Source organism: Amblyomma mixtum, chromosome 4 (assembly GCF_055824585.1).
Source record: "Amblyomma mixtum isolate Tamu chromosome 4, ASM5582458v1, whole genome shotgun sequence".
NCBI classification, from domain to species: Eukaryota; Metazoa; Arthropoda; class Arachnida; order Ixodida; family Ixodidae; genus Amblyomma; species Amblyomma mixtum.
In genome coordinates, this window is record NC_143015.1 from 110,649,313 (window position 1) to 110,667,368 (window position 18,056).

General features: G+C 51.2%; 1 pseudogene; it reads right to left on the reverse strand.

Annotated features, from left to right (window-relative positions):
• Positions 1-8,638: 8,638 nt before the first annotated feature.
• On the reverse strand, positions 8,639-12,388 carry LOC149347850 (endothelin-converting enzyme 1-like; annotated as a pseudogene).
• Positions 12,389-18,056: the final 5,668 nt, after the last annotated feature.

The window sequence follows — 18,056 nt, forward strand, 5'->3', positions numbered from 1 at the left end:
TTGCACTGATTTGTCTGTTCTATAAGGGATTGTTTAACTGCTTCATGAATGAAATACCCTAAATGTGCGCTCTTCTGGTATATCGCTGTCTTATCTATTTCCTATTTGCCTGCCCTGCCCGGCTGTGTCATGCGGTGCCGTGTCGTGACCTGTCCTGTCCTGCAGTGTGATCAATTTCCCATCCAAAGAAAAAAGGCTGGATGGCTTTGGGCATACTGCCACCGTTATGTACCATTGTTTTTATCTCTTCTTGGTATGACGTAATGTGCGGTACGTGCGCAGTGACGGACGCGGATACTTGCGGTAAGTGACGGACGGTGCGGTAAGTGACGGACGCGGATACTTGGAAGGAGACAAAGTGCAGCGGAAGCTCGCAAGCTCAGAAAACACATATGCGAAAGGGGCTCCATGAGGGGTAATCCAGTGTGTTATTGCAGTGGTATTGTCCGCGATGGTCTCGTCCAGCAGTCGCCGACCTTATTGCATATTTTCCTTGTTGCAAACGGAAAGCAGAAAATTGGGCACCAAGCACTCTCAGATATGCGTCCACTGTCGCCATTTTTTGCCGATTAGCGCCGAGGACCCTTTGCAGCTCTTTCGGAACCCAGTTGAAAAAAAAAATGACAATCGTGTCCAAAATACGACAAAGTGTTTTGCTGTTCTCTCGTAACGACAAACGGCCAGCAGCCAAGTGCGCGCCTCTCAACAGTTCCGGATGTGGACTCCCACAGTCAAGACCCAAATTTCGGAACATTAGTGGTGTGGCGACTGCCAACACCCAAGTGGCTGAAGGACGACAGCAGCTTTTCAGCGGAGCGCCACCTGAGTACTACTGGCCAGTGCATCTTTTATAGGGCGCACTGGTACTACAGGCTAACCCCGGGAAAAACACTTGGGGGGTATAGCACCCCGAAGCGATCGACAGATGGGCTGTGAGAGACGCCACAGTGAAGGGCTCCACAATAATTGCGAACTGAAGTACAGCTCATTAGATAAGTAGGCCGCTGTCTCCACTGCCACCATTCTGCCGCGAAATTCTAATTAGCGCACACACACATACGCATAAACGACAGGCAGGAGCTGAACTGCTGCTGTCATTGGCGTTCTCCGGTCTTCTGACTGCCCCCCAAGCCTGTCGGCCAGAAAAAGTCCGCTCACCGCCGATGTGTCGCTCCTATACAGCCCGAGAAGGGACGATGCCAGACCGGAAAATGGCAGGACGAAGAGTGATGGGCCAGCTGGGCTGCTCACCGTGACTGCACCGCAGGACAGGATATCTTCTTCTGCTTCGCCACGAGCACGCGCTCGCGTACCCATAGCGCGTGCTCGGCGAGCAGACCGCGCTTGGCTCCTGCTTCTTTCTTCTCACATGGCAGTTCGGCGTTCGGTGCAGAAATAAATGCCACTAAAATTTCGCCTCAGTCGCCCTATTAGACACCGGGATCGCCATAGGAATCGAGAGAAACCGAGATCTACGGCCGGTAGAGGCGGAGGAGACTGCAATAGCCATTGCCATTGCACGACCAGGCGTGAAACACGTCGTCAGCGATAGCAAAGCGGCGGTTAGGAATTTTAGCGAGGGTAGAGTCTGCAATCATGCTGCCAAAATTCTGAACGAGTCGTCTCTCGTCGAAAGCGTGACTAAATCTGGACCCCAGCACACGCCGGTCTCGCCGGCAAAGACGCTGCCCGCATGCTCGCCTAGAGCTGTGCACGGGCCGCAAATTTCAGCCCGCGCCCGGCCCGAGCTCTACACTACTGACCGAGGCCCGGCCCGGACCGACACTGAAGAAACCTAAGCCCGCCCGGGCCCGGCCCGAGTTAAGGTCAGGCCCGGCCCGGGCCCGGCCCGACCTGCAAAACTGAAATTGAAGTGACGATGAAACAGAAAGAGATAATTTAAGGAAAATAAGTTTATTTCAATGTTTTTAAAATGCTCGGCTCTCATGGTCTAGATGAAAATTAGTGAGTATATGCAAACAAGGCGCATGTAGAGAGTTATCACTCCAATTTATGTGAAAACAACAAATCGTCCATTGATGACGGCTTGAGGCAAGTGCGGCGCTCCTGCATAATGAACCCGGCAGCACTGAAATTTCTCTCGCTGCTTGAACTGGTAGCCGGAATGGCTAACACTTTCTTGGCAAGAAGAGAAAGCTTTGGGTACGTCGCTGCCTTGCTTCTCCAAAACTGTGATAGCTCAACCTCTGAGAAAGGGGTCGACTCTGTGGCCAAGTACTCGCTCAGCTCGTCTCTTTCGGCACTCCGAATCCGATTGCTGATTTCGTCGTTCCACTCGCTGAACAAATCCATGCACGGCCTTTTCGTAGGAGGTTGTTCTTGCATAGTTTCCGGCAACTCCTGTGTTGTCGACGCGACGAGCTCTCGTATGCGCCCGTACACTTGATCGCGCTCCTCGGCGGAAAGCTTCCTAAGGTGCCGAAATTGTGGGCAGAACATCGTTGCTATCTTGTGCTCCATGGTCAGGATAACCTTTTTCTTCACCTCACCTTCCTTTGTGCAGTGTCATTTGGGCTCGCGAGACCACTCATGTGGAGATTAGTTGGGAACCTTGCAACAGTAGGGCGGCTGGAGCTACGCAGGAGCAATCGCGAAGCCCGGCCGGCCCGTCCGAGTCAAATATACCATGGCCCGAGCCCGGCCCGGGCCCGGGTGAATAGACTTCCGCAAGGCCCGAGCCCGGCCCGCGGGCCGGGCCGGGTACAGGCTTTCGGGCCGGCCCGAGCCCGTGCACAGCTCTATGCTCGCCATTCCCAATGGACATATGAATGTAAAGCTGAGAATGACCAATTCCGCATGTATGGGCATCACCTCATTAACACCATCTCGTCATATCGTCAAGGCAAAGCATAAGTGCCCACTCCAATTTTTTGCATGCTTTGGCCACAAGAAGCAAGAATTTCAGTCTTCACAAGTCATCGTTGGCCCATTTTCACTCTCAGGGATTTGGCCGAAAGCTACGAGGTATCCTTCAGTCTTCCTTTCTCCTCTCACCCTTCACGCACTTGTTTCCCACCTCCCAATTTTCCTAACCAACAATTGTGCCATTTGTTTCCCTCTTTCTATGAAAATAAGGTACCCATATCAGATTCACTCATTTCCTGTGTGTTACCCGCATATATTGCCCACATGTTCACGAAATAGGTATGCACATTTATTTCCACACATTAAGTAGAAAAAGGTAGAAATATAACACTAAAAATGTTGAAAGGGCATCACTATGGTTTTTCATAGCCCGGAATGACGGCACTGAAGGCACCAGAAAAAAAAAGAAAAGAAAAAGTACCATTGTCATTCTTCGCGGACAACGAATGCTGCAAGGTGACGACCCTTGTTGCAGATTATTCCATAAAAGGTTTGAATAGCCGCCGCATATTCTCTGAAACAAAAGATCAGTAAAAGGTGTGTAGACAATCATTCCTCAACACACCCTCGAGTACCTTCATTACATCCTCTCTAGCCCATGCAACCTCATTTACAATAGCTTTAGTTGTAAATATAATATACAGCACCATCCTCAAACACGTCATCCTGGTACTGGTGTTTTCGGCTCTTTTTACGGTGTTATCAAATTGCACACAACACAAAAGAACATGACTAGAAAGATGCCACACAGAAACGGAAGTAAGCGCTGTAAGTGTCCATGTCTGTGGCATTGCGCACAGTGCACTCCGTTACAGTAAACCAACTAGCCTGCAAAAGTACCAGCTACTATATCCCTCAATATAGACAAACAATAAAAATAATGTTAATACTCTGCACCCTCTCGGTCCCGTTTGTGCTCTTCGTAAGAGCAGTCCAAGCTCTGCTAACTAAAAACTGACGTTCAGTTCAGGGACTAAGGACCCGAGGGCCAAGACAAAATGTTGGGGAAAGAGTTTCCATAGATACGAACAGGTCTGAGCACGATGTGCTTTCCAGGAGTGGTAGAACGCTGGTGGCGCAAAATTCTGCAACACTCTTCTCCAAGGCAATGCACTTTTTGTCGACATAGGTGCGAAATTCCTCTTGAAGCTCATTCCGTGTTGGAAACTTCGATGATATCAGCACGGAAGACACTGCACACAAAGGTCTCGGAATGTAAGCATTTATAAGGAAACAAATTATGACGCACTGCGTGTAGAAAGTAGTCCCACAGCGTACTTGAACCTTTGAGTCTGTGGCTGGCTAGACTATGCATGAGCAAATGTCTACAGTCATAACAGTCACGTGTCATTGGGAAAAAAATGGCAAGAGGTAATAATGGTCCATTTTCTCTCTGAGAGAAATAAAATAAAAACTTAATATATTATTAATGTACAAAAGGAAAGCTGATTTGTGAGGACTGCTGAGAGTTGCTCTGCCTTTTATGTCAATTTATGTGTGTGTTTTCTTCCCTTTTTGAGACTGTCCGCCGCTGTAAACGGAGGAAGAGCCTCAATAAACGCTAGTTGTAAGTTCAACGTTGTGTCTGTGTCTCTTCTCGTCATCGTAGTATGCGCTGCACAGATAACGTCTAACCAACATGCCCAAGCGTCTACTTTGTCTATTTACGACATGTCGCATACGGCCCACACGCCGCATAGTATCTGTTTGGCGCATACTACGATGACGAGAAGAGGCACAGACACACCGTTGAACTTACAACTAGCGTTTATTGAGGCTCTTCCTCTGTTTACAGCGGCGGACAGTCTCAAAAAGGGAAGAAAACACACATATAAAATTGGCGTTCACGAATGTCAGTGGATTACGTAGATTGCGCTGTACCATTACGCTAGCAGACCACCAACGACTTTTCGTCATTTTGACAATTTACGTGCACTGAGAGGTTGCTCTGCTTGCAAGCTTCTCGGAAGCTCATGTATTTTGGTGCGATGTAGACAAAATTTGTTCGGCTACAGCGCCAAGGGTATCGCGTTCTCGAAATTGTAGAAACTGATATGGGTATTATTTTCGGTGGGCTACACGTTTCTCAATAATTACGGAGCCTGACAGTAACAGAAAGTCAACTATTGAATATTAGTTAACCAGCCTGCTAGCTAGCACGTCTTAAATGTATTCTCCTGTACTATATATGTATTTGCGATCCAGTAGTGGCCTTTGCACGTTAAGTGCAAAGGCCACTACTTCATTCAATTGTGAAAGGAATTAAGCAGCATGGAAGATGGAAATACCAGGGCCTCCCCTCCCCTCCCCTCACTTTCGTAGTTTTTACGCACCCTCCCACATTTTCTCTTCCTTTAATTTCTTTTTTCCGTCCCTTGGTATTTCGTTCTCTCACGCTGCTTAATTCACTCATCCCTGTTTTGCACGTCAACGCAGCCAGTCATACCATGCTACCTCTCCCAGCTGGACACAGCCTTTCAAGCCCACATTTTCTCTCTCTCCCACACTCCACACCCACGTATTCCTTCCTGCTTAGCTGACCTATTTATATTCAAAGTTTTGCCTGACAACCGGTGAATCCTCTCCAGCATGTCAACAAGATTCAGGCTCCCGAACCTGCACCATAGCAGCCTCGGCCAAGCACTCAGTTGCAGGAATACCACGTCTTGGTCGAATAGCGGTCACCCACACTCAGGACAGTGTGGAAGTCTCCATGCTTTCGAAGGCTGCCTGTTTGCCCGCAGCCCCGTCGCCTTGTCGAGACGGGTTCCTCGATACAAGAGATCATCCTTCAAGAAAGCGAACAGGCAAACGCTCCTAATCTCGTTTTTCAGTTTACCAGGAAACTTTTTCGAGCGTCACTAATAAAGGACGAGTCTACCAGCACACACTGGCCTATTCGTAGCACTGTCGCCGGGAGCGGGCCCGGGCCGGGCACCGGGCCGAGCTTGGCAGGCGGAGCTCGGGCCGTGCTCGGCCATTGAGCCTTGGGCCCGAGTCGGCCCTGGACTTCTTACAGATTGACCACCCTGCACCTATCATAAGTTTAGTACTGAGTCTTTAGGTCCATGGACTGATCCTATTGAACCAGAGCATAGTCGCCATTGCCGAACGCTATTCTATAGGCCACTGCCGTTGGTGGCGCCGAGCTATATGGGACAAAGGTTACTATACTCCGTTTCATACATAGCAGTCAACGCAGCCAAGGCTACATCGCCTGTTCGCGCTCCTCGTCCGCATCGTAATGTAGTGCGTCAAAAGTAAAAATCGTAATGAACTCAAAATTAAAGCAAATGTTGGTTGATATTGCAGTATAATGATAACGGTGTTTTATTTTGCAAAAAGATTGTTTTTTCTTTTATGTTCTACAAAACAGAGTGCCTTAGTTTTTTGTTTGTTTTTTCCGGTCCCTCCTGTATCAGGTTTTCGCAGCTAGGCCGGCCGCGCAGGCCGGCCGGTCATGACGTCTGCTTGAGTGGTTCACCTGAAGCATTTCCTTCCTCCGAGACCTGGTGCGCTGTTCTCTTTTCTGTAAAAATCACCGACCGTACAACCGCTGTAGGCCACTCACATGATACGCGTAGCAAATGTTATATATACCATTCCATAACCTACAGCACCAGTTTCTACACTCTTGTGAGTTGTGGCAGCAGTGAAAAACAACGATAGTAGATTACGATCGAGCAAATGGACAACTTTAGTTACAAAGATGATATTTACAACGATTGAAAACATGAAAGCGGGTGTCAACAATTAAATGCCAGCCACAACGTTCACTCACGCTGCGCTTACATCTAATTGGTGTGTAAGAAGCCCGAATTTTTACTCGTTTATATTGTTACCGCGAGAGGACGATGAGGAGCTACTGTGTGGAGAAGGAACAGCGAGCTTCGTCAACCTCTTTGTGTGCCCTATTCACGAACCACGGAACCTCGTCGTCGGCTTCTCACAATAACAATGTCAACTGCAGCGGCAAGTGCGCTAATGTACGACACCATTTGTTGCGTTCGATGACCTGCGCAGCGGCATCTCTGCTCACGGCCCAAATACACAGCTTTCAACAATCCCCATCTCACCGCACTAGCTCACACCCATAACACACCGAATCCGACATCTAATACAAAACATTACTACGAACGGAAGCACTTCAAAGAATTTTCCTTGTGACAACAGCTCAAATGTGGAGACTTCCCGAATCAGATGCCGCTCATTTTAAAGCCGCTGAGTACGCCGATCAAAGCCGGGTTGCCGCGAGCCGAGGCTGCTCGGAATTATCGACGCCGCACTGAATTCTATCACCACACAATTAATGATTCATTGTGTGCCGCATGCAAAAGAGTCACTGAACGCCCAAGAACAGCACTTCGCAATCACGTCCGTCGCCACAAGTAAGCAGCGCAAGTAAATAGCGCAGTGTTTTTCAAAGTAGGCATTAGAGTTTGACAGTTTTGACTTTCTACCTAATGATAATTATAAGAAAAATAAAAAATAAATAAAAAGAAACAGCCAAGCCGGGAGTCGAACCTAGGCCCTTTGTAAAATGAACACACAGGCGCGCGCTTCGTACCACTCAGCCACGACGCGAGGCGTACGGGTACATTTTGCTTGTTTTTTGCAGCGGACTACTTTCGTACCTTTGGCAGCGTTGACAGCTATGTATGAAACGGAGTATATGGGCCCTCCTTACCGCATGGTCATGTGAAGGACTAAGCACGGCGTTGAAGCGTCAGTGATTTTTTGGTGGTAGAGAACTGTCTTCCTAGCATAAACAAGGAACAAAACACCAAAGCATTGAAACGGTTCAAGGGAAAAACGATTCCGATTATTAAGGTGCACAAATAAAAATGCCCCTGTGAATCAGTTCCTCGACACTACCAATACATCGATCCCTGTCAAGAAAGCATCTGGCTGGCCGTCAGCAGCACATGGACACTTGGGGAAACGTAAACAGCGTTGTACACAGTTTGACAGCGTGGAGAAGACAGTCGCTTATTGCATACATACAAATGATGTTAGCCAGACAGTTCGGATAATACAGTGGCCGAGATGCAGCAAACTGAGGAAGCCACGACACAAATGCGCACAGCTGACAAAATAGACGACGTCATGTCCGCGTCCCAGCTGCACGGCCACGAAGCAGCAATGGCCAGAAAAAAAAAGGAATAACAGCCCTGAAATTCGTACAGCGTTGCTATTGAGCGTAAACCAGACTTGTGTAAACGGCTAATACGGTGGCCACGGCTATAGCGCTGTGTACGCCACAGATCGCCCGGACTAAGTCAGCACACAATTTCTTGCTCATTCAACCTAGAAGGAACAACACTATAAGCGCTTTCGCACCGGCATATATGTCGCCCTTGAATTATGCCTGGCCTGATGAACCAGCAAATCCGAAAGCGCGTGCCATTAGTGACGCCAGTTCTGAGCATTTGCCCTAAATCTGCCTATTTGGAGCGGAGCAGAACGTGCTGTTCGCTGGCACTGTCCTCCAGGTAGCTAACGAGAACAATAAACAAAATATATCACAAGTTCCAAATGAAGGCTATCCCGGGAGCACATTAATAGCTAAAGTGGTCACATTATTTAAACTAGACATAAAAGTAGACTGTTTCAGGAGTGAATGCATGGTCATTAAACCACAGCGTAGTCTATGATCGTCATCAAGTCCTATGCAGAAAATCAGGCGAATACGGAATGGCATCTCATGAAATGTCCCGGCATCCCGAACATGCAAGCTTTCCAGGGGAACCGGTCAGCCAAAAAAATTGCACTTATTCTGCGGATTCATCTTGGAAAGATTGGAACATTCGAACGCTCTCGCGAATGCCGCAGAATTGCGCACGACGATGTCACAGTCTGACGCGAAGGCGCTGTGGAAGCCATGTACAGTGCAGGACATGTAACACATGGTCATGAAGAGTGCTTTGTCCGCTGAAATGTACTTTCCGACGTAAACACCTTCGCCGTTGTCGGCGTCTTCCATTGCCGCGTACGCAATCTCCGCCGCCGGCAACTCGGGAAACACGCTGGCCAAACCGTGGAAGCTGAGGCAGCTGTCTCTCTCCTGGTAAGCTTTTCTCGTCTCGTCGGAGAAAATGCAGTCCACCTCCGTGCCGTTCGGAAGCCAGCGGACACCCTCTTTGTCCAGAGCCTTCACTAAGTTAAGCGCCAACAAGTACCCGAGGCCGCCGAAAAACATGGAGTTCGTGCCGCCACTGTAGAAGAGCGGAGGATAGGTCATGTAGATGGGTACATCGAGGGTACCCAGAACATAGTCCAGCATGGGGTAGGAAGGCGGGAAGTTGTGTGCGAGATTCACAGCGTCCCAGTAAACCTGCGAGTCGTTGATGCGACGCGCTCTCTCGCTGGCACGGTGCATGACCCTGCGTGCCTGAATCCAGACCTCGACGAACAGTTTCCCCGTGCTCGGGTAGTCCTTGTAAATTTCCACCAGTGCTTCGTTGTTCAGCAACTGCTCTTCAGGCCAGGCTCGCATCTTCACCGACCTCAGCTTCTCGCTGGCGACGCGTTTGCTGTCCTCGTCCAACCACGCTACGCCCTCCACCTTCTTGATGGCAACTGTGACCAGCCTCTGGAATCCGGCGCCAATGACTTCCCGGTCCTTCTCTCTGTTGTCGATGGCGACTTCGAGTTAGAGGACAAGCGCCTTGTACGTAGACTCGGTGTGGAAGCTGCAGAATTGGGAACGGTAGACGTCGACCTTGTGCCTGGCGCCGAAACGTCGTAGAAGCATCCGGGGCTCGCCAATGGGCGCGAACATATGGACGAACGTCCAACCGAACAGGCTGACAAGTCTTGCTCGTTGGTAGTCGTCGAGGAAGCCCCCGACGGTCTTCAGGAGCTTCTCGTCGCTCAGATTTACGTCGTCAGTGGCTGCCAGTTCTGGACTCAGTGCTACATTTTCCCGAAGAAGGTTCATCCAGGTATCCGAGCTGATTGGCTGAGAGTGGTTGCCAATGTCTTCAAGGCAGAATGCAGCCGGGGTCCTCATTCGAGTAAAGATCATTTCGCAAAGCTTGATCAGCACGGTGCCCTCCATGTTGCGTGTTTCCTCGATGGTATCTTGGAGGGAGTCATCGTCCACGGGAGCCGTGCTGTTGAGGCTGAGGTCTCCGTAGTATCCCATCCAATACGCAGCGTAACTGCTACGGTCCTTGACAGCCTCGTACTGGTTCAAGAGGAACGGCAGCGACGGAGCGGGGCTGAACGCCAGCAGCCATTTTCCAAGCCGGACGAGCACGCGGACTTCGAACCACAAGTGGACCTGCCACCTGTAGGACAACGCCACCAGCACCTCCAGGGGGTTCGCGTCGGCTCGCGGTGGCTCCGGCCAGCTGAGACCCATTTCCCGCATTAGTGCCAGGAACTGCGGCAGGTGGGCGCCGCCGTGGTCCCGTGCGTTCATGCAGGACTTGTACATGTCGAGGGCTTTGGCTGCCACGGGGAACTTCAGGGCGCCCTTGATGAGCAGTTCTCCGAAAATGGCGTGCCGCGCGAAGGCCATGTCGTCGACGGGCGTCTTGACGTGCTCCCTTCGATACGTCGAGGGCAACCAGGAGGAGCACACGTAGGCGGAAAAGTCTTCGCACGGGTCGATGCTCCTATTGAGATCTCTCGTTAGGAGTTCCGCGTGCAAACGGCAGGACAGGCTGTCGCAGTGTTTCCTCTCTGCTGGAGGCGGGGTGTGACCCCTGAACACAAAGGTGACGAGGGCCGCGAGCAGCAAAATTGTGGCGACGGAAGCGATCCCAGCGATGGCGATTTTTTTCCGACGAATGAGCTGCAAGAAAAGGGTGAAATAGAAGGTGACTTTGAAAAGGCTGCGTGCTCTTTTGCGGCGAACGTACGACAAGACTCGGAACACAGGACGAAAACCAAAGCAGCACGTAGAATTGGCCCAATACTGGAAATAGGTCGGTTTACTTTTCCACTCATCATCATCATCAGCCTGACTACACCCACTGCAAGGCAAAGACCTCTCCCATGTCTCTCTAATTAACCCTGTCCTTTGCCCGTTGCGGCCACTGTATCCCCGCAAACTTCTTAATCTCATCCGCCCACCTAACTTTCTGCTGTCCCCTGCTACGTTTGCCTTCTCTTGGAATCCACTCCGTTACCCTTAAGGACAAGCGGTTATCTTGCCTTCGCATTACATGCCCTGCCCAGGCCCATTTCTTCCTCTTGATTCCAACTAGAATATCATTAACCCGCGTTTGTTGCCTCACCCACTCCATCCTCTTCCGATCTCTTAACGTTAATAATACCATTTTTCTTTCCATAGCTCGCTGCTTTGTCCTTAACTTGAGCTGAACCCTCTTTGTTAGCCTCCACGTTTCTGGCCCATAGGTGAGTACCGGTAAGATACAGCTGTTGTATACTTACCTCTTGAGGGATACTGGCAAACTGCCATTCATGATCTGAGAGAACCTGCCATATGCGCTCCACCCCATTCTTATTCTTCTAGTTAATTCCGTCTCATGATCCGGATCTGCGGTCACTACCTGCCTTAAGTAGACATATTCTATCACTACTTCCAGCACCTCGCTACCAAATGAGAACTGCCGTTCCCTTGCTAGGTTGTTGAACATTACTTGGTATTGTGTATGTTAATTTTTAGCCCCACTGTTCGTCTCTGCCTGTCTAACTCATTGAACATGCTTTGAAGTTATTGTCCTGAGTGGCTTAGCAAGGCAATGTCATCAGCGAATCGCAAATTACTCAGGTATTCTCCATTAACACTTATCGCCAACTGTTCCCATTTCGGGCCCCGTAAGCAGCCCGTACGCAGGCGGTGAATAGCATTGGCGAGATCGTGTCTCCCTGCCTGACACCTTTCCGTATTGGAATTTTATTGCTGACGTTATGGAGAACTATAGCAGCTGTGGAGTCGTTATAAATATCTTCCAATATATTCATATAACACTCTTCCACACCCTGGTTCCGCAATGACTGCACGACAGCTGAAGTTTCCACTGAGTCAAATGCTTTCTCGTAATCAATGAAGGCTACATACAGGGGTTGGTTATATTCTGCACATTTCTCTATCACCTCATTGATCGTATGAATGTTGTCTATTGTCGTGAAACTAATTAATAAAGTCATGAAACTTAACTGCTACGATCATTTTGCACTCCTCTATCGGAAACGACCATTCGTTTTCTCATATCCTTTTTAGTTCCCGGGTTAACACGGGTCAAACGCTGCCAAAGGTGTGACACCCTCTGCTAACGGGTGAGAGTATGAGCCATGAAAGGCTTTCGCCTCAATAGTTCGTGCTTAACAGGCACACTTTCAGAAGCCGCCCTCGCTGGAAAACGAACTGAGCGCACAACGCACTCACCCCAGCCTTGGCCGAGAAGGGCCCAACAGGATGTCCATAGCTGCCGGTGGACGTATCCGTCATGCCCTTCTTCCCTCTGGAAATCCAGCTCGTCTCCCTGGCATTTGACAGGAAGGAATGGTGGGCAGCCGGACCGCGCATCTCCTCCGCAGCGGCAGAGCTCTGGAGGCCCGAGGCCGCCGGAGCGTCGGACGGTTTTCTCGAGGACAGAGCCGACTGCTGCTGTGGAGCGTCGAGCGGCCTAGCCGCCGACACCTGCGGCTTATCTGGGTCGTTCGCCATGGCGTCGCTGGGGTCCGCGTGCGGCGGTAGCGGTGCACTGCCGTCGGCAGGAGAAAGAGTATGCGTGGACTTGTGTCTAAAGCAGTAGGCAGTGGCACCGCCCAACGGCGGTTGATGCTGCGTCGCCGTTGGCGCTGCAGAAAAATCAAGGACGAAATGTTACCGGGAAACTGTGGTTTGTAGCGTAAAACAGCGATAGGACAGAGTCGAAAGGAGGCGTGAACAAGTTTGTCAGAAAATCGCACTCGTCTATATTTTTATAGCGATAACTGCACTACGCCAGCCGCTTCGCCTCTTCATGATGGTAGCACTTTCGCCGTGGTTGGTAGCATGATGGTAGCACAGCGGCACTCTTCATGATGGTAGCACCTCGGCCATGGTCGCACCGACTTTGAGCCGTTGCATAGCAACCGCCGCGGTGGACACCCGAACCGCACCGTACAGGAAGGGAGGAAGTGGGAGTGAAAGACGAAAGAGAAGCCGTTATGAAAATGAAAATTGTATTTGAGGAAAGGAAATTACACAGTAACTGTCTCGCATATCTCGGTGGAGGAAGGAAGGAAGTGAGATTGAAAGAAGAAACAGAAAGAGGGGCCTTAATGAAGAAAATGACATTGAGGAAAGGAAATAATGGAGTTACTGTGAATTCACGTCCAGGGACGAAAATGAAGGAGGAACGCCAAGCGAAACGTGGCGGCGAAAGACTCCAATTCGACTCGCGAGTTCCATTTCGCCAGCTATAGCTCTCGCGTCACTCCACGTTTAACCAGAGCTCAACCACAGCTAATTCTTTAAGCTGTATCCTGCTCTATCCTTAAACTGCTGCTCTTTTCCACAAACTCGGAGCTGTCGGTAAGGGATTCTGGTTGCGCCAACATCCTTCCCCGATGGCTTCAGTGTGGGAAGTTAACTGTGCCACGGCCTTGCTTTGCGCTTTGTATCTAGCGGCCGTGACTGTGCTCACCCGTTACTTTGTCCGCCTTATTGTCCGCTCCCACGTGGGGCGCTTCCTCCGCCACCGGCTTCTCCTCTGCTCCTCTCGCCGGTGCATTGAGCTGCTCTTTCGAAGGCTTCCCCTTGGAGCTCTTCTTGGAATGATCCCGCTCGCCGCCATGGACGGACGCCTTCCGAACGGGGCTCGCGTCTTGTCCGTCGGGCGTATGTTTCTTTTTTCCGGTCATCTCGCAAGGTTGCACTGTATGGCGGTCACGGATAATTGAAACGTCTTGCAAAAGAAACAGCGCGGCATAGGGCTGCACATTAAGAACTGGGGTTCCTGAAGACGGCCCATTACATGCCGCACGCGACGAGCATTAATAACATGGGTAACCAAGTCACGTGTGTTCACTTGTTGGACTGATTTGTCTGTTGAATATGGGATTGTTTAACTGCTTCATGAATGAAATCCCCTAAATATGCGCTCTTCTGGTATATCGCTGTCTATCTATTTCCTATTTGCCTGCCCATGCCGGCAGTGTCATGCCGTGCTGTGTCGTGCCCTGTCATGTCCTGCAGGGTGATCAATTTCCCATCCAAAGAAAAAAGGCTGGATGGCTTTGGGCATACTGCCAACGTTATGTCCCATTTTTTTTATCTCTTCTTGGTATGACGTAATGCGTGGTACGTGCGCATGCTGCTCAGTGAGCCCCGACAACGGCCAGAACCCAATAGCCACTAAAACTCCAATGGACGTCTTGTGGACGTTTAGGACGTCCATGGGACGTCCAAGAGGATTTTAGTGCCCATTGAGAAGTGACGGACGCGGATACTTGGAAGGAGACAAAGTGCAGCGGAAGCTCGCACGCTCAGAAAACGCATATGCGAAAGGGGCTCCTTGAGGGGTAATCCAGTGTGTTATTGCAGTGCTATTGTCCGCGATGGTCTCGTCCAGCAGTCGCCGACCTTATTGCAAATTTTCCTTGTTGCAAACGGAAAGCAGAAAATTGGGCACCAAGCACTCTCAGACATGCGTCCACTCTCGACATTTTTTGCCGATTAGCGCCGAGGACCCTTTGCAGCTCTTTCGGAACCCAGTTTTAAAAAAAAACGACAATCGAGGCCAAAATACGACAAAGTGTTTTGCTGTTCTCTCGTAACGACAAAGGGCGATAAGCCAAATGCGCGCCTCTCAACAGTTCTGGATGTGTACTCCCACAGTCAAGACCCAAATTTCGGAACATTAGTGGTGTGGCGACTGCCAACACCCAAGTGGCTGAAGGACGACAGCAGCTTTTCAGCGGAGCATTGGCTAGTGACCCTAGCATTGGCACAATCGGAGCGCCTCCTGAGTACTACTGGCCAGTGCATCTTTTATAGGGCGCACTGGTACTACAGGCTAACCCCGGGAAAAACACTTGGGTGGTATAGCACCCCGAAGCGATCGACAGATGGGCTGTGAGAGACGCCACAGTGAAGGGCTCCACAATAATTGCGAACTCAAGTACAGCTCATTAGATAAGTAGGCCGCTGTCTCCACTGCCACCATTCTGCCGCGAAATTCTAATTAGCGCACACACACATAGACATAAACGACAGGCAGGAGCTGAACTGCTGCTGTCATTGGCGTTCTCCGGTCTTCTGACTGCCCCCCATGCCTGTCGGCCAGAAAAAGTCGTCCGCTCACCGCCGATGTGTCGCTCCTATACAGCCCGAGACGGTACGATGCCAGACCGGAAGAGGGCAGGACGAAGTGTGATGGGCCAGCCGGGCTGCTCACCGTGACTGCACCGTAGGACAGGATATCTTCTTCTGCTTCGCCGCGAGAGCACCCGGTCGCGTACCCATAGCGCGTGCTCGGCGACCATGCGCTTGGCTCCTGCTTCTTTCTTCTCACATGGCAGTTCGGCGTTCGGTGCAGAAATAAATTCCACTAAAATTTCGCCTCAGTCGCCCTATTAGACACCGGGATCGCCATAGGAATCGAGAGAAACCGAGATCTACCGCCGGTAGAGGCGGAGGAGACTGCAATAGCCATTGCCATTGCACGACCAGGCGTGAAACACGTCGTCAGCGATAGCAAAGCGGCGGTTAGGAATTTTAGCAAGGGTAGAGTCAGCAATCATGCTGCCGAAATTCTGAACGAGTCGTCTCTCGTCGAAAGCATGACTATAATCTGGACCCCAGCACACGCCGGTCTCGCCGGCAAAGAGGCTGCCCGCATGCTCGCCCGCTCCTCGCTACCTCGGGGTGCTGCGGACGCCTCCACAACATCATCTCAAACCAAGGAAAGTATTGGCACGTTTAGGGATGTAACCGAAAATCTGAAGAAAGAACGGAGGATATATCCGCCACCGGATAGATGCCTGAGTAAAAAGAATTCGTCCGACTGAAGAAGACTCCAAGATGGAAATTTCTTCTCGCCCCTGTGGAGGAGTTGGATGGGTGCCAGAGGGCGGAAGAGGGATGGTGCAGAAACCAAAATTTGTAAATTTTGCGGCCACGTGGCAACATTAGATCACATAACTTCGAGATGCGTTCATGCCCCAGGGCGCAACGCGATTAAAACTAGTGATGAATGGGAGACCACGCTGAGAAGCTCCGACGAAAAAACGCAGCACTTCGCCGTCCGCCTGGCGGCCGAGGCTGGAGACCTCTTCTCCTAGACGGGATCGGATGTCCTCCGGCCGCGATGCGCCAGACTGCCTCCCCGGACGCCAGCGTGCGGACCCGGAGATGGCTACCACGCCATATTCGGCGGAAATAAATGTTCTTTACCAAAAGATCCCTCCTATCGCTGATAACTAGATGCAACGCATGCACATTACGGGTGTTCCATTCAACGTATAATAGGAGCACGCAACTTCAAACGCGTCGTTTACCATTCTTACGACGGTTTGTGCACGTGCATCACAGCAAGGCCTTGGTCAATAACCTTCCCCGGAGTCTATTGACCGCGCCATCCTGGCACCGTGCCCCGCGGCATCATTCCCGTTTTTGGACATCGCGAGAAACAGCGCGAGAGGTGACACACGAGGGTGGCGTACGAAACATGCTGCCATGTTTCGAAGCCACCGACGGCTCTATTCTGTGGGGCTGAGATCCGGACACTACTACACCATCGGAAATAGAAAGAAGTTTGACAAAGCGGCTGCCGGCGGCCGTAGAGATGGAGGCAGACAGCGGCTACGGCAAGGGGAGGAGTCGAAACAAACAAAGCGAGGTTTGAGGAGGAGCCGACTCTCCCTCTCTCTCATTCTACTCTCTCTTCATAAAGCTCCTTCCAAAAAAACTTCCAAATGTTCTTCTTGGGGACTGACAGAGAGTCCGTTCGGAGAGAATCGATGCCAGCGGTGGTTGTGCGGTTGGGAACGAAACTACGGATGTAGTTGTAGGAATACCCGCAGTCTATGGAGGTCACGTTTTTGAGGATCACGCAGTGGTTGACATATTCGAAGGCGTCCATCGTGTCCAGGACGAAGACGGTTTGAATGGTAGAAGATATGTGTAACAGGTGGTCCCTTTTAAGGTGAAGGAGCACGTTCTGGGCTTAGAGGTGGGCTCAGAAACTGTACATGGTATGTGGAAAGGCTCCTATGTCTTCGAGGAAGGGCTCCAGGTGATTGAGCACGGCGCGTTCGGACAGCTTCCTGAGACACGATGTAAGGGAGATGGGTGGTAGGCAGCTTGACAGAGGCGGGAGCCTAGCGTCTGTCAGCCTCTGTTTGGCGGTTGCTAGGCGTGTGGTGGACTGGACTGTGGCACCGGCTGACTATTCCGGGACTGATGGGGGGGGGGGGGGGGGGGGGGGGGACTGCATGCGAGCATATCTGGCTCCGTTGCCGCCTGGTGCTGCTGATGACGCCCTTTGCATAGCCGCACCCTCCTAGTTGGACGGCTGGCGCCCTGCGGAGGATTGTGTTGGCCCGCCTGGACCTGGGGGTCTCGGGCACACGGGGAGACCAGGGCTTGGCGACCCTCCCCGGACAGTTCTTTGCGCCTTGATGCGTGTCTTTTCTTGACCGCCGTCTCTGCGCGCTGCCTCGTAGCAAAGAATTGTTGGTCGGATGGCTGCCATGGCTCTGGGTGCGCTTCGAAGCGCACACGTGGTCTTCGGGTGGTCTGTATACTGCACACTTCAGGCAGATTTTGGAGTTCGGCCCGATGCCATGAGGCCAGACATTTGGTGTACCAGTCTGATAGCCGGTAAAGAAAGCAACGCTGACGGGCTTTCTGGTAACGGACGTACGGGGTCATCTTGCAGCCCTCAACAGTGATAGGACCTTTAGATTGCGGGGTGCCACCCTCCTCCGTCTCCCTGGGTTTGCTTGCCCTCTATTCAACTAGGGAGGGTGCCTGAATCGCAGTACAGACAGCGTGATCGCTGCGGGCGCGAGAGACAGCTCTCCTTCTTTTCTGCCTCGGGAACCCGTCACGTGCACACGTTTCGGCACGGCGCTTCGCTCTCCGCCAGCGGGGAGAGGCCTCGTGGGAATATTTCCCGCGAGCTCGCGTCCTATACGGCCTCCGAGTTTTCCCGTGCCCTACAGTGGGCGAACATTAGCTCGTTTACACGGCCCGTGAGTCGAAC